Source organism: Rutidosis leptorrhynchoides, chromosome 1, assembly GCF_046630445.1.
Source record: "Rutidosis leptorrhynchoides isolate AG116_Rl617_1_P2 chromosome 1, CSIRO_AGI_Rlap_v1, whole genome shotgun sequence".
Lineage (NCBI taxonomy): Eukaryota > Viridiplantae > Streptophyta > Magnoliopsida > Asterales > Asteraceae > Rutidosis > Rutidosis leptorrhynchoides.
Window position 1 is genome coordinate 9,712,715 of NC_092333.1, and position 16,345 is coordinate 9,729,059.

A 16,345-nucleotide genomic window follows, 5' to 3' on the forward strand; every position below is an offset into this window, starting at 1 on the left:
ACAAAATTTTAAAATTTGTCAATTCAAAGCGCGGTTTTAAAAGTAAAGATTTTTGGGTTTTTTTAATGTTTTTGGCTTACCTTAATTCAATAAGATTAAAAATAATGATAATAAAAGTTCTCGTCCCTCCCTTGGGTAGAGCAATTTCGGTTCAATGACCTAGTTTACAACTCACGACGAATTTTAAAAATCAATTTTTAACTTAACGAAATAAAGTAAATTTTTGTTTTTAAATTCACACCAAACTTAAATTTAAAATACATAAAAATTAGAAATTCATATTATTAAAATTTTAAAAATTTACACCAAATTTATATTATAATTTTGTTTTTATACATACAAACTTATATTAAAAACATAAATTTTTTAAATATTTACAAACTTAAATATATTGATTTAAAAAGTTTATAATAATAATTTAATATTAATTTTAAAAACAAAGTAAAAATAAAATTTAAAATTTTTTTGGTCTTTTATCCCACTTTAATCAATCAAATATTATCAAAAATATACGCCCCTCTTTTCGGTAAAGTAATTTCGGCTATATTATCTAGTTTTACTCCTGACGAATTTTTGAAATATTTTGGGTTGATTGATTAAAGATATTTATACATTAAGAATAAACGGTAAATTTCGCAGTGATGTAATAAATTTTTGTATGATATCAATAATTTCGGTCACAAAACCTAATTTTATTGAGTATCAATTTAATACTTTATAGCGAACGATTTAGCGTTTATTATCAAAAGGTTAAAAGCAATAAAATAAAAATAAAAACTGTACAAACTTATCTGTGAGATAGAATTCTCAGTGACCTGCTTTAGCCCACTCATAAGATAGTCGGACTAATTGATTTTCCATAGCTACATAGGCATAACCTCGAGCATTCAACGATTTTTCTTCGAAACATATGAACGGTCCTTCTCTGCATAAAGTAACGAACTCGGTATTGAAATATGTCTGATTCGTCGAGCATTTTCCTTCGTGTGACCATTTTCCGCATTTGTGACATCTTTCAAGGTGTCGTGCTCTTCTTTTCGCTGCGGATTTTGATTTTCCTTTACCAAAAAGTAACTTATTATGATCGTTTCGTCCAATTTGGCTCTTATTACTGATACCAGGTCACTCGGGAGTGTGTCATTATTACGTTTAGTAATCAAAGCGTGTAGCATTAGACCATGGTTTAGATCAAAGGAATTCTTCATCTCGTAAAACCTAAAAAAAATAAAAATTCAGAATGGGGGAGAAGACTAGTTCTTTAGGGTCTGCTAGGGAAAGACCATTCGGATTCCATTCTCGAGAACTACACGAAAATAGAATATCTAACTCTAACAGAAATACATATTACCCTAAAAAGATTCAAACCTCCCCACACTTAGTTAGATGTGGTGTTGAAATTGTGATTAACTTCATTGTCAACTTCCATTGGACCATGTATGTAATGTTTAACTCTGTGACCATTAACTTTAAATTCAATCCCATTTGAATTTATTAATTCTATTGTTCCGTATGGGAAAACTCTTTTGACTATAAATGGTCCAGACCATCTTGATTTCAATTTTCCAGAAAATAGCTTGAATCGTGAATTGAAAAGAAGAACTATGTCTCCTTCTTTAAATTCTTTTGAACTTCTGATTCTTTTATCATGCCATTTCTTCGTTCTTTTCTTATAGATTAACGAATTTTCGTATGCTTCATGTCTTAATTCTTCTAATTCGTTTAGTTGACTTAATCGTAGACGTCCAGCTTCATGTAAATCAAGATTACATGTCTTCAAAGCCCAAAATGCTTTGTGTTCAATTTCTACTGGAAGATGACATGCTTTTCCGTAAACGAGTTTAAAAGGTGTGGTTCCAATTGGAGTTTTGTAGGCTGTTCTAAAAGCCCAGAGTGCATCCTCCAATTTTATGGACCATTCCTTCGGATTTGATCCTACGGTTTTCTCTAGAATACGTTTTAAAGCTCGGTTGGTATTTTCAACTTGTCCACTTGTTTATGGATGATAAGCGGTTCAGATTTTATGAGTTACTCCATATCTTTTGAGAACTTTTTCAAGTTGATTGTTACAAAAATGAGTACCCCGATCACTTATTTAATAGTGTTTTATATCACTAAAGAATTTCTTTCGTTTTTGGTACGACAATCCTTTTTCAAGGAATCCACATACTAAATAGTTTGCATAATCTGCAAACCATGGAATTTCATTATAATCTATCTTCAATAGATATTCATCAGGGAAGTTGTCTTGTATGGCCGATTCATTTAGAACTTCTAATTTAAGATTTTCAAGGCGAGAAAGATGATCAGCGGCGAGATTTTCTGCTCCCTTTTTATCTCGGATTTCAATATCGAACTCTTGTAAGAGTAAGATCCAACAGATTAATCGTGGCTTGGCATCTTGTTTTGAAAATAGGTATCTAAAAGCAGAATGGTCAGTATAGACCACCGTTTTAGCTAGAACGAGATATGAATGAAATTTGTCAAAAGCAAAGACAATAGCAAGGAGTTCTTTTTCAGTAGTTGTGTAATTTGTTTGTGCTCCTTGTAACGTCTTACTAGCATAATATATAGGTTGAAATCGTTTTTCAATCATTTGTCCTAAAACGGCTCCCATTGCAAAATCACTTGAATCACACATTAGTTCAAATGGTAGATTCCAATTTGGAGTTATCATGATCGGCGCATTAGTGAGTTTTTCTTTCAGAATATTAAAAGATTTGATGCATTCATCTGAAAAGATGAATGGAGCATCCTTTTCTAGGAGTTTATTCATAGGAGTGGCAATTTTAGAAAAATATTTTATGAAACGTCGGTAAAAACCGGCATGCCCTAGAAAACTCCTAACTTCTCTAACATTGGTGGGATGTGGAAGTTTAGAAATTATATCTACTTTAGCTCTATCCACTTCAATTCCTTCCTTTGAAATTTTATGACCAAGAACGATGCCTTCTTTAACCATGAAATGGCATTTCTCCCAATTAAGAACTAGATTTGATTGTTCGCATCTAATGAGCATTCGTTCAAGATTAACTAGACATGATTCAAATGTATCACCGAAGACTGAAAAGTCATCCATGAAAACTTCCATGCATTCCTCTATCATGTCGTGAAAAATCGCCATCATGCACCTTTGAAAGGTTGCAGGGGCGTTGCAAAGTCCAAATGGCATACGTTTATAAGCAAAAGTACCATAAGAGCACGTGAACGTGGTTTTCTCTTGATCTTCGAGTGCTATTGGAATTTGAAAATATCCGAAAAAACCGTCAAGAAAACAATAGTAACTGTTTCCGGCTAATCTTTCCAACATTTGATCAATGAAAGGTAAGGGAAAGTGATCTTTTCTGGTGGCATCATTTAATTTTCTATAATCAATACAAACACGCCATCCTGTTACAGTCCTAGTAGGAATAAGCTCATTTTTCTCATTTGTGATGACAGTCATACCACCCTTCTTAGGCACGCATTGAACTGGGCTTACCCATGGACTATCAGAGATTGGATAAATTAAACCTGCATCTAGCAGTTTAATAATTTCTTTCTTAATAACATCTTGCATATTAGGATTTAGTCTTCGTTGGCATTGCACATACGTTTTATGACCTTCTTCCATAAGGATTTTATGTGTGCAATACGAAGGACTTATACGTTTAATGTCATGAATCTTCCATGTAATAGCTGGTTTATGAGCTTTTAGTACAGAAATGAGTTGAGATTTTTCATTTTCAGTAAGAGAAGACGATATTATTACAGGTAATTCAGATTCACCATGTAAATAAGCGTATTCCAAATGGTTTGGAAGTGGCTTTAACTCTAATGTCGGTGGTTCTTCTATCGATGATTTATATCGATATCTGTCTTCTTCTTTTAGCATTTGAATTTCTTCTGTTGTTGGTTCATATCCATTAGCCATAAGTGTAGCTAACATTTCAGTTTCATCAATTGGTTCAGTTCCTTCTCCTAAAGAACATTCTCCTGTTCCTTGTAATTCTGGAAATTATTCTAACAATTCTGCATGTGAATCTATAGTTTGAATATAATAGCATGTATCATCTGCAGATTGCGGTTGTTGCATGGCTCTATCAACAGAAAAAGGTAACACTCTCGTCCTCTATACTTAGGGTCAGTTTCTTACCAAACACGTCTATTATTGCTTTAGCCGTGTTTAAGAATGGTCTTCCTAATATGAGAGGAACTCGAGAATCTTCTTCCATGTCCAGAATAACAAAATCTACTGGAAATACTAAAGTACCTACTTTAACTAGCATGTTTTCCATTATCCCTCTAGGATATTTTACTGATCGATCGGCTAGTTGTATGCTTATTCGTGCTGGTTTCAATTCTCCAAGGTCTAGTTTAGCGTATAGTAAATACGGCATTAAATTTATACTAGCACCTAAGTCTGCCAATGCTTCTATTGAACTAAGACTACCCAGAAAACATGGAATTGTGAAACTTCATGGATCTGATAATTTTCTGGTATCTTATTCAACAGTACTGCAGAACAATTAGCATTCATAGTAACAGCCGAGAGTTCTTCCATTTTCTTTCTATTTGTGATTAGATCTTTCAGAAATTTAGCATATCTAGGCATTCCTGAAATCACATCAATGAAAGGAAGATTGACATTTATTTGTTTAAACATATCCAAGAATTTGGATTGCTCGGCTTCAAGTCTCTCTTTTCTCATTTTACTCGGGTAAGGAAGTGGTGGTTGGTATGGTTTAACATAAGGTTTAGCTTTAACTGTGTTATCTTCATTAACCTTTTCAACTACCGGTTCTGTTTCCTTATCTTGCTCAGATTGTGGTTCTTGTGGAGTAGGAATAGCTTCATCAGAAATTACAGGCATTTCAGGTGGTTTAAGTGTAATACCACTTCTTGTAGTAATGGCTTTAGCTGTTTCATTCCGGGGGTTAGCATTTGTATCACTAGGTAGACTTTCCGGTTTTCTTTCACCTATCAACCTTGCTAGGTTGCTCACTTCTTGTTTCAGATTTTGAATAGAAGCTTGTTGAATTCTAAATGCTTGAGCATTTTGTTCATTGGTTTGTTTCTGAGATGTGAAAAATTGAGTTTGAGATTCAACTAGCTTCGACATCATATCTTTTAAATTTGGCTTTTTATCATCGGTTTGTGGTGGTTTATTTGGAAAAATAGGTCTTTGCTGATTGTAAGTATTATTGGATACTTGCTAATTACTAGGACCTTGTTGGTTGTTGTATGGAACATTTCGGTTATAATTCTGGTTTTGATTGTAGATTGGTCTTGGCGGTTGATAATTATTCTGATAATTATTTCCAGACCTTTGGTTTATGTATAAAACATTCTCTCTTTGTTCCATTGTTAGTTCAAAACTGAGACAATCTTTTGTTAAATGTGGTCCTCCACACTGCTCACAACTAATTCGTATTGAGTGAATATCTTTAGTCATCTTTTCCATTCGTCTCTCGACAGCATCAATCTTTGCAGAAATGGAATCTAAGTCATGGCTAGAATCGGCTCTAGCCGCTTTAGATGATCTAACGATATCTTTTTCTTGATGCCACTCATGTGAGTGGGAAGCAGTGTTATCAATAATTTTGTAAGCGTCAGTTGCGATTTTCTTCATAATGGAACCACCAGCTGCTATATCGATGTCTTTTCGTATAGTGATGTCGCATCCTTGGTAGAATATTTGTACTATTTGACAAGTGTCTAAACCATGTTGCGGACATCCTCTCAATAACTTTCCAAATCTTGTCCATGCTTCATATAGAGTTTCATTTGGCTTTTGTGTGAACGTAACAATTTCTCCTTGAAGTCTCACGGCTTTAGATGCTGGAAAGAATTGTTTAAGAAATTTTTCAACTAAAACGTCCCATGTATCAATCGCCCCTTCAGGTAACGATTCCAACCAATCTTTGGCTTCTCCCTTTAAAGTCCAGGGAAATAACATGAGATAGATCTGTTCATCCTCCACTTCTCTGATTTTAAATAAAGTACAGATCCTATTAAAAGTACGAAGATGTTCGTTTGGATCTTCCTTCGGCGCACCACTAAATTGGCATTGATTAGTTACCATGTGTAGGATTTGTCCTTTAATTTCATAATCTGGCGCATTAATGTCAGGTTGAGTAATTGCGTGACCTTGGCCAGTGCGTTTAGCTCTCATTCGGTCTTCCATACTTAGAGGTTCCAGATTTTCCATGATTGAATTTGTTGAATCTGAATCACTAGAGGATTCTGATTAAACGGTTGGTTCCTCAACAATCTCTGTTTGAATGATTGGTGGTTCTGGAGGAAAGATTAATGGTTCAGGATCTCTGAATTGTCCCTGAATATCCTCTGGATTCTCAATTGTGAGGTCGGGTTCAAAAAATAGATTATCAGAAATTTGAATTGGAGTACTTGGTCGACTTGATGACGATTCTAAAGAAAAATCAACGGCGACAATATTGGCTAGATGTCTTGATCTGGTTACAGGTGGTGAACGTATAAAAGGTGGTGAACGTTTTGCTCGGTGCATTCACTGAATATCCTATTAGTTATAAAAGATAAAAATTATATAAGTTATCAAATTAATAGACTTTTCTACTTTTGCCCACGTTTCGAATAGCCAATAGATGCAGCAGGGAGCCAGAACCCTTTAAATCGGAAGCTCACAACTCAGCCACTAACAAATCCAACTATTACTATGAACCAGAAATTTTTTGGATGTCTATCAATTTAACCACTTAAAATAATTTTTCGTTGAAGTTTAAAGAAATTTTAGATAAGAAATAGAAAATTCTATGTCCTAAAAACTAAAGTGGTGAAAAATAAGAAAGAAAAATAGCGCGTCGGAAAACGTCGAAAAATAAAAGGTCGAAAAATAATAAAAAGAACGTAGCGCATCGAAACTTAAAAGTCTAAAAACTAAGAATTAAAAGTTGCGTCTAAAGATATTAAAGCTTAAAAGAAATTCTATATCCAAAACGGTAATTACTAAAAAGGTACTAAAATATTAAAACGGCGTCGCAAAATTCTAAAGCACCTAAATCTTAGTCTAAAGAAAAAGTACTTAAGGGATTTTACGGCAAAGCCTAAAAATCTAGAAATAAAAAAAAACTACGGCAAAAACTATAACTTAAAATTATATACGAGCGAAAAATACAAATATTACGCTAAAACAAATAAAAAGATACAAAATATAAAAATAAATTTTAAGTTGTAAAAAGTACAATTTTTATAAAAATATTATTATATTATTATTTTATAAAAGTATTAATTTTTATATATTTATAAAACTAAATAAACTTAAAATACAAATTAATTAAAAACTAAAATTAAATAATTAAAAACACTAACCCTAATTAGGTTTATATTAATAATTATTATTAATTAAAAACCCTAATTTCTGTCGACAGAGGTATCAGACGGGTCAAATCAAGCCATGCGCCAAAAATACTTGATGTGTGCGACATGGTGTACAAAATAGTTATATTTTTACAAGAAAATACTATTAAATACGATACAATTTTATACAAGATATTTATTTATTTATAGAATGGATATACCTAAACCTTGCTACAACACTTATAGGCAGTGTACCTAATCGTACAGTAGTGTAGTTTTTAGTAAGTCTGGTTCGTTCCACATGGATCTTAGCCAAGTTTAACGCTATATTTTTAACTTATGATTGTAAAAATACAAAAATATATATAAGTAGTATTATTATTATAAAAGGGGGTTTTTACTGTTTAATGACCGGTTTGTCGATTTTAAAACTTTAGTCGCAGTTAAAACCTAATGTAAAATATTAAAAATAAATATAACTTAAATTAAAGCGTAAATTAAATAACGATAATGAAATTGCGATAAAATAAAATGACAATAAATAAAGTGCGATAATTAAAAAGTACGATAATTAAAAGTGCAATTAAATACAATGACAGTAAATAAAAGTGCGATAATTAAAAGTGCAATTAAATATGAAATAAAGGAAATTAAATATGAAATAAAGGAATTATGCTTATTTAAACTTCCGTAATCATGATGTTTGACGTGTTGATTTTAGTTTATTCCCATGGGTTAATTGTCCTTTGTCCTGGATTATTTGATATGTCCATACGGTTTTGTCCATAATAGTCCATCAGTCATAATCATAAAATGCGGAAGTCTTCATCAAATTATTCTTATTCCCGAAGTCAAATATTCCAACTAATTGGGGATTCGAATTGTAACAAGGTCTTAATACTTTGTTTAATGAATACAACAGGTTATCGACTGCGTGTAAACCAAGGTTTTACTACTTTGTTAATAATTACACCAATTACCCTTGAATGTAATCTACCCCTGTTTCAACAAGTCTATTAACTATTAATCCAGTTCCGTGTCCGGTAAAATGAACAATTATTGGTATTTATAGATATCCCGCCCACCGTACCCGATTAAGCGTATGTAGTTATTTATAGATACGTCAAATTATAACCTTTATATTAAATTAACGAGGTATCATTAAGTTAATATAAAACCCATTAATAGCCCATAGTCTAATTTTCACAAGTGTCGTTCTTTTATCCAAACCCCAATTATGGTACAAAGCCCAATTACCCAATTTTAATATTTAGCCCAACATCACGATTACTTCGGCATTAAATAAGCATAATAATAACTTAGCTACGAGACATTAATTTAAAAAGGTTGAACATAACTTACAATGATTAAAAATAGCGTATCGTTACACGAACAGAATTTCGACTTACACCCTTATAACATTCGCTAACATACCCTTATTATTAGAATTTAAAATTAAAATTAAAATATAATATATATATATATATATATATATATATATATATATATATATATATATATGTATGTATGTATGTATGTATGTATGTATGTATGTATGTATGTATGTATGTATACGTGAGAGAGAGAGAAAAAGATATGTTTTAGATCAACCAAAACTGCGAAATTTATAGGATGTCACCAGAAACTATTCACCATGCGATCGCAAGGGATTTAGGCCTTCAGGCCATGCGATCGCATGGCCACTTTTTTCAGCTCATGTACTTTTGTTTGCTTCTTTGCCGACGGTTTAATAAATAAATATAATATATAAATAATTTTAAGAATTATTTAAATATTATATTATATTTATGTGCATAGTTGACTTGTAATTTTTAGTCCGTTGCGTTGAGCGTTGAGAGTTGACTCTGGTCCCGGTTCCGGATTTTCGAACGTCCTTGCGTACAATTTAATATCTTGTATTTTGCGTTTTGCGACTTGTACTTTTGTAATTTTGAGACGTTTCTTATCAATAATTTGAACCACTTTGATTGTACTTTGTACTTTTGAGCTTTTTGGTCGTTTGCGTCTTCAATTCGTCGAATCTGTCTATTGTCTTCACCTTTTATTATTTAAACGAATATCACTTGTAAATAGAACAATTGCAACTAAAAGCTTGTCTTTCTTGAGGGATAATGCTATGAAATATATGTTCGTTTTTAGTATTATCACTCCCGCTGCTTTGTTAGAGATGTCTCTGCATGAAACTTTTACCTTGCATTCATAACCTATGTTACATTTTGAACAATGAATTTGTAATGACCTTTGAGTCTCGTATTTATGTTATTGCTTTCTATTCATAGAAGCACACTATCGTTTGTAAAACATTTGACGTCGGTAAATACGTTACCTCTTTTGATGAATGCAAACTTATTTTAAAACAGCATATAGTGTTTGACCTTGTAATGATCCTGTTGTTGATGATCCGTACACGTTAATTTTGTACGGGGCGTCACACTGTTATATTGTAATGTTTGCATCAGATTGAAACCTTATCATGGCATACACTATATATTAATTATATGTACACTTTTAGGATTTCAAGTTTTTAACATCATTTGGAACGAAATTATTCAGATGATGATGATGAGGTATTGCTTTTTTAATTGCTGCAAAATATTAGTATTTCATCACTTTTTAAACTGATCAATAAAACATCAAGCGGTTGATTTCCAGTGCCTTTGGATGTTTGGGCAATTGCAGATTCTAACAAACATTCATCTATGGGTTTTAGAGATTTCCGCATTGCTATACATGTGTGGTTGAATGTACATTATCTACTTTTAAAATCATACAAAAGTGTAATATTTTTATATATGCTTTTTGGTGACAGCTGGTGACTTTGGCACAAACCGGACACGAGCTAAGTGTAGAATGATTGATAACCACATCCCGTCAAACATATTTTTTGCCAGATATGTGGATCATTTACAAGTATGGAAGGCTTGGATTTGTTACTTGCAGCAAGTTTAGGACTTCTATGTATTTGGCGAACGGTAAATGCATCACTGACATATTAAACATGATCCACATCACAAATCACATAACTTCTATGGCGTTATATTTTTTTATTGATGAGCTTGTATGTGTTGGTAAAGGTAACACTTATGTGTACGGGTCAAAATGGGTTGGGTTGGGCTAGCCCAAAAATTTTACTTTGCAAATATTTTCTTTATAAAATTTTATCTTTATTTAATATTTCTGTCATTAGGGCTAGACTGCTGCTGTAAGCTTCAGTTTGTTTCATGCTCTTGAAACAAACTAAGTCGATTGTGATGCATATGCACATAAAGTTCAATACTTTTTCCATTTAGGAATTTGTAAAGAACTGTTCATTTCCTTTTAACTTAGTACTTAAAATACAACTGATAGTTATGCATTTGCTTACTACTATTTTATTGTTGACCGAGAACTTATTATTGAACAAAAAGCTGATGTTTGTTTCATGCTCTTGAAACATGCTAAGTCGATTATGAAGCATCTGTCCATAATTGTTCATCACTTTTTGCATTTAGGTATGTGTACAATATGGTTCATTACATTTTAACTTGGTATAATACGTCTCTATTATTAGACAATACCGTCATAGTTTTGTTGCACATATATTTTAAAACTGGGTCATAAGATTAGTGTCTAAAAGGAGTAAGGAGTAATGTTCTGTATATAGATGTAATAAAATAAACAGCTTTCGCTCTATACATCATGTCAAGATATTAAAATCATGGAGTAATCTGTGAGAAACTGTACCAAAATATTAACTGCAAACTAAACCTTTTTTCAATATTGTGATTATTAATATGTGTTATTTGTTTTTTCAGGTTATAACTTGCTTTATTATCAGTACTTTTAACATTACTACCAGTGGCGGAACTTGACTCCGACTCGAGATGTGCCGAAACTAATCGAAGGGGGTAAACACTTAAAAAAACCTTATTTTTTCGTAAATTTTTTTTTAGTGTAAAATTTCTTTTTCCCCAAAATCAAGCCGGGGCGGATACCCCCTTTTGTCTTATATATGTTTCGCCCCTAATTACTACTGAAATTGTTTTGGTTTCTTAACAACCTAACAAATACTATATAAAATATAATTAATCTGACAATTCAGTTTTTGATTTATTCCTAAAAAAATTTGGCGAATTTGCGTCTTAAAGTTGGATGCTTCCTTTTTTTTTCTTCTGAAATTGTAAGGTCATAACTTAGCATCTATGTAATGTTGATTTTGTGAATGTAGGTTGTCAAAATGAGCAGTGGCGGTACCAGGATTTATTTTCACCGGGGGCAAAAAAAAATTTAAAACCGAAGCAATTTTTTTGGGCAAAATATGGAGGTTTTGGGACAAAAAATGGAGGTTTTTAGGCAAATTATGGAGGTTTTGGGCAAAATTTAAATGTTTGTGAGCAAAATCTGAAGGTTTTGGGGTAAAATTTGGAGATTTTTGGGCAAAATTTGGAGATTTTTGGGGCAAAATATTTAAGTTTTGGGGCAAAAACAAAGTCGAAAAATCCAAAATTTTTACACTGAAAATTGCAAATCAACTAGGGGCGGCTGCCCCCGCTTGTCCGTTCATAAAATCGCCAGTGAAAGTGAGCATTCAAAGAGGAGTACCTTTTGAATATACACTCATGATTCTAGATCAAAACGATAAATTAAACCCGCTTCTCAAATCAATAATACAAGATGATGAGGTATACAATTATACTACAATATGGTGACAATTATGCCTGAAAACGGGTCGGGTTGGCTCAAGGATCATATGGGCTTGGTTTGAAACGGATCATGGGTTAAAACGGGCCAGACTTAAAATGCGCTGAACGGGTCGGATCATATTGGGTAGATACCCATTTGTTGACCTTATTTTCTTAGTCGGGTTGGGTCAAGACCCATTTTTCTCTTTTATTTTTTTTAAGTTTACAGAAATGAAAAAAACTAAATGGGTTTGGGTTGAGACGGGTCATGGGTCAAAATGGGTCATCTTTTAAATGCGTTGAACGGGTCGGATCATATTGTTGGTTTTAAGCTGCACAGGTGGGTATTTTCTAGTCATGTTGATATTTGAATAAAGTTAAATGCTCAAAGCGATTCCCTACGATTTCGGCCTAGGGTTTGTGATTTGGTGGGTTTCTCTTGGCAATTTTGAGATTTGGAAGACGGATTATGTAGAAATCCATTACGTTAATTTACAGATTATATCAGTAGGAAGATGCTCACAGAACCTTATACTCACGAATCAGGTATGCATTGGTATGCATTGATTGGTGTTTTCGTGATTGATCTAAGATTTTCGAGTCTTCCTTTTCCAGTACGATCACTTTTTAACAGCCCCTTGATAGATGTTATTATTTGTTGAGGTTCATATATTATTATCAACTTCGAGATGAATTTGTTCTTCAACATTCATTTAGGTACGAAATTTGTATCATTACTTTATGTAATTTTTTTTTTTTAAAAAAAAAAAGCAAGACTCTATGTATTTGTTTATATGTATTAAAATATATTTGAGCATCTTTTGTTGTTGGTGCAGGGACTTTCCTTAGGCAACCTCTTTTCTGCAAAAACATTCCTAGGTTTATTGCAGGTACATATCATTTTTGGTGTTTGTGGTTGTTTTCATATTAAATCTTGACTTGCCATGGAGTTATAAGGACTTTTTATGTTCACGATGGACAAAGCCTATATGCATCGGAAATCATGCTTTTAGTGAAACATCTAAAAGCTACTGATGTATTGATTAAAGGATCGGGAAAATTGCTAATTCCCTGAAGTCGAAGTTAGAAGCAGTTATATTATTGTTTTTCGACCTCAATTTTTTCTTGAACCCGAGGGCTCAACCACAAATGTAGTATATTAACATTTCCACTCATTACCAAAATTACCAAAAGGGTTGTTATTTGTTAGACGTGGAAAATGGGCGGGTTGTTATGTGTAGTATGATTGTTTTAATGTTTGCTACTTATGACTGTTAAATACCAATGGTTTCAGTACTTTGATTTTGATTATTATGTTTCAGAGTATAATTCTTTTTCCTACTTATTGGCCGGAGGTCCACTCGGAAGCAATCTCTCTATCCGTCGAATAGAGAGATGGATGACACTCTCAACTTTTGAGAGTTTACTCTCGGTGAAGAAATGACTTGTCTTTATTATCGAATAAGGAAAAGATTGTCTACATCTCACCTTCCCCCATACACCACTTAGGTGATATTGAGTTTTTGTTGTTGTTGTTGTTGTTGCTGTTGTTGTTGTTGTTTCAGAGTATAATTTTGAAAATTTATAACATAGTATGCTAATCAATCTTACAGATTATACGATGCATGAGATGCAACATACAATTGTTCAGCGCATAAATCCTATTCTATCGAAGTTTCTAATGCAACACAACGCAACAATGTTTATATTGAAGTGGTATTGTATATTGATTGGTATCTGCTTTTTAAGAACGAAAAAAATTAACATATGACAAGGTATGAACCTATTTAAATGTCATGAAATAATTGTTGACATAATGAAGCTTTATCTTTAGTTATAACGCATGGAAAAAAAAAAACAGTTGCTACCCATTAGTTGTGAAACACTTGCCATCATTTATACTTGAGTTGTGAAGCACTTGCCACCACATATGTAGACTTCCAAATTTGATATATTCCTAGCCATTAGACCCATTTTTGCAGCCTATTGATGTGTTAGTTGTACACAAAATCACAGTTGCTAGCCTTTTTATTATTTTGCTGTCATCAAGAAATAACAAAAATGGAAGTTGAATGTTACATCTTTAACGTATTTGATAACTTACACATGTGAACTACTTATTTCATGTGACTTTTAACAACTTTTTGGTTTTTATTTGTTGCAGGCAGATAAATTATACGTTATTGCCTTGAAATAGATTTAAAGTATACTAATAATAAAGTAAACGACTTTCGCTATCTTAACAATTCATCAACATATTAAGATATTAGAATCATGGAGTATGCTGTGAGAAACTCGATTTAAAAATAAACTACCAAGTTTCAATTTTTGTTGTATTATGGTTTACAACTTTGTGTTATTTCGTTTATGCAATATTAATTTACCATTACTTCTAATACTGTGTTGCTTTCTAATCAACTTAATAAATACTATATAAAATTCTGGTAATGGAACAAATAAAAATTTAATCTAACACTTAAAAAACTCCGCGAATTCGCGGGTCTTAAGCTAGTGTATGTTAACGTGATCCTTAAATTCAGGGTCCAATTTAGAACACGTAATATTTTGTCTCACATAAGCACTTCACTGATCGCGAAATTGCGAATGAGAATATAATTCCAATCATGCGATTATGTATTAATCAAGTAATGTAAGGAATATTTTCTATCAAAAGAAACGCACAACCTTTGTGCTACTTGTTGAGAATGGAATCAATACATTTGGATCATCTAACGATAAAATTACATTGTCCATAATTACTCTATATCATTATAGCACAGCTTTTTATTATTAGATCATTTAGTGAATGTGATGGAGTATGTTGAAGTTTCTGTTGGATATAATGGTAACTACCAGTGGCGGATCTAGAAATGACAGTAAGTGGTGTCACTGTTTAAAAATCAAATTTTTATTTTTACTATATAACCAATGGTGGATTTAGAAATTTTATTCGAGAGGGCGAAAATTTACATTATCTACTAGCAAAGAGTATTTTATTGTCGTTTATCAAGACGATAAATAAATGCCACTATCTATGAACATTATAAACAAGCGACAAGAGGTGTATAAAACCTAATCTATTTATATCTCATTTTCGTATTGTTTTCAATAATTAAGGTGTAATATAAGTTTAGAAGATAAAATTAACGGCTGTAATATAATTTTAGAAGATACTCTAATGACCACTCTAAAGTCTAAATCACATCTATACAAATGCAATACAAATATGAAAAAAAAAAAAAAAAAAACAATATAGGGAGTAGTACCTTTAACAACACAATGTGTCAAAAGCTAACAATGGTCAAGAAGATATCCCAACCTATTTTAAATTCAAGAGTATGAGGAGATAAAGTGTTATATGAGTAGCTCATACTTTTTTTCAGTTATTTTATTACTTTGTTTTAATTAATTAAATTGTATTTGGTATTATCCTTTTTCTGATTGGCTAATCCTCTCTCACGCCACCTTTTTCTTCATGGGACGACATCAATCACGCCACTATATTTCTTGCCCACCACGCCGAGTTAATAACGTGACAGTGGCATTGTGTGTTGATCAAGGTCGAATATTATGCGATAAAATGCTCTTGGATGATGTAAAATTGATAAATATAGTAGATTAAACCTAAACATATGGGACAGAGAGAGTAGGTAATTATAATTTTTTTAATAAACAGAGTATTGAGTAATATCATACTATGAAATACTAGTATTTTAAATATTTTTTAACGATAACTTTTAGCGTTGTCATTAACATACATAAAAGTATTGTAAATAGTGCTTATATATTGACTTTTGTCATTGTTTTCTTTTTAAGTGTAGATCTGGGCGACACTAATCTTGTACGGAGTATTTCTTTTGAAAACCCTCCAAATATATACTGTAAAAGTTTGATGTCTTTAGAATACTTTCACACTTTCACCGAGTATTCTTCATGTGATAAGATCGAGTATTATTTCACTTTTTCAAAAGTTGCAAATCTTTGTCAAGAGTGACACTCGAGTTTGCGTCCATTTTGACAAAGACTTTTTACATGATGAGCAAGGATTTTTACCACCAACTTCTAAAACGAGTATCACGAAGTTATAAGTTCATTTGTTTTGATTTAATAATATCGATCAATAGAAAAATCATACAGTATATTTTTTCAATTATAGAAAATTAGAAACTCCATTCCAAGTAATAACAATTATTTTCCCAGCCCAAAATATTTTATTAGTCCCGCCGAAAAAACTACACTTCCCGCGCAATATCTAATTCCCGCCTAATCTCCCGCGAAATCAGCATCATCTATAAAATCCTAACCTCATTCCCCTTCACTTTCAAGCCCTAAATTCCCCAATTGTTCAT

At 32.2% G+C, this 16,345-nt stretch overlaps 1 non-coding gene across 1 annotated transcript; it reads left to right on the forward strand.

The window, feature by feature from the left end:
- Positions 1-5,696: 5,696 nt before the first annotated feature.
- Positions 5,697-5,803, forward strand: LOC139887225 (small nucleolar RNA R71). The gene has a single exon (XR_011773064.1). It is a non-coding gene; the product is annotated as a small nucleolar RNA R71 (small nucleolar RNA).
- The last annotated feature ends 10,542 nt before the right edge of the window (positions 5,804-16,345 follow it).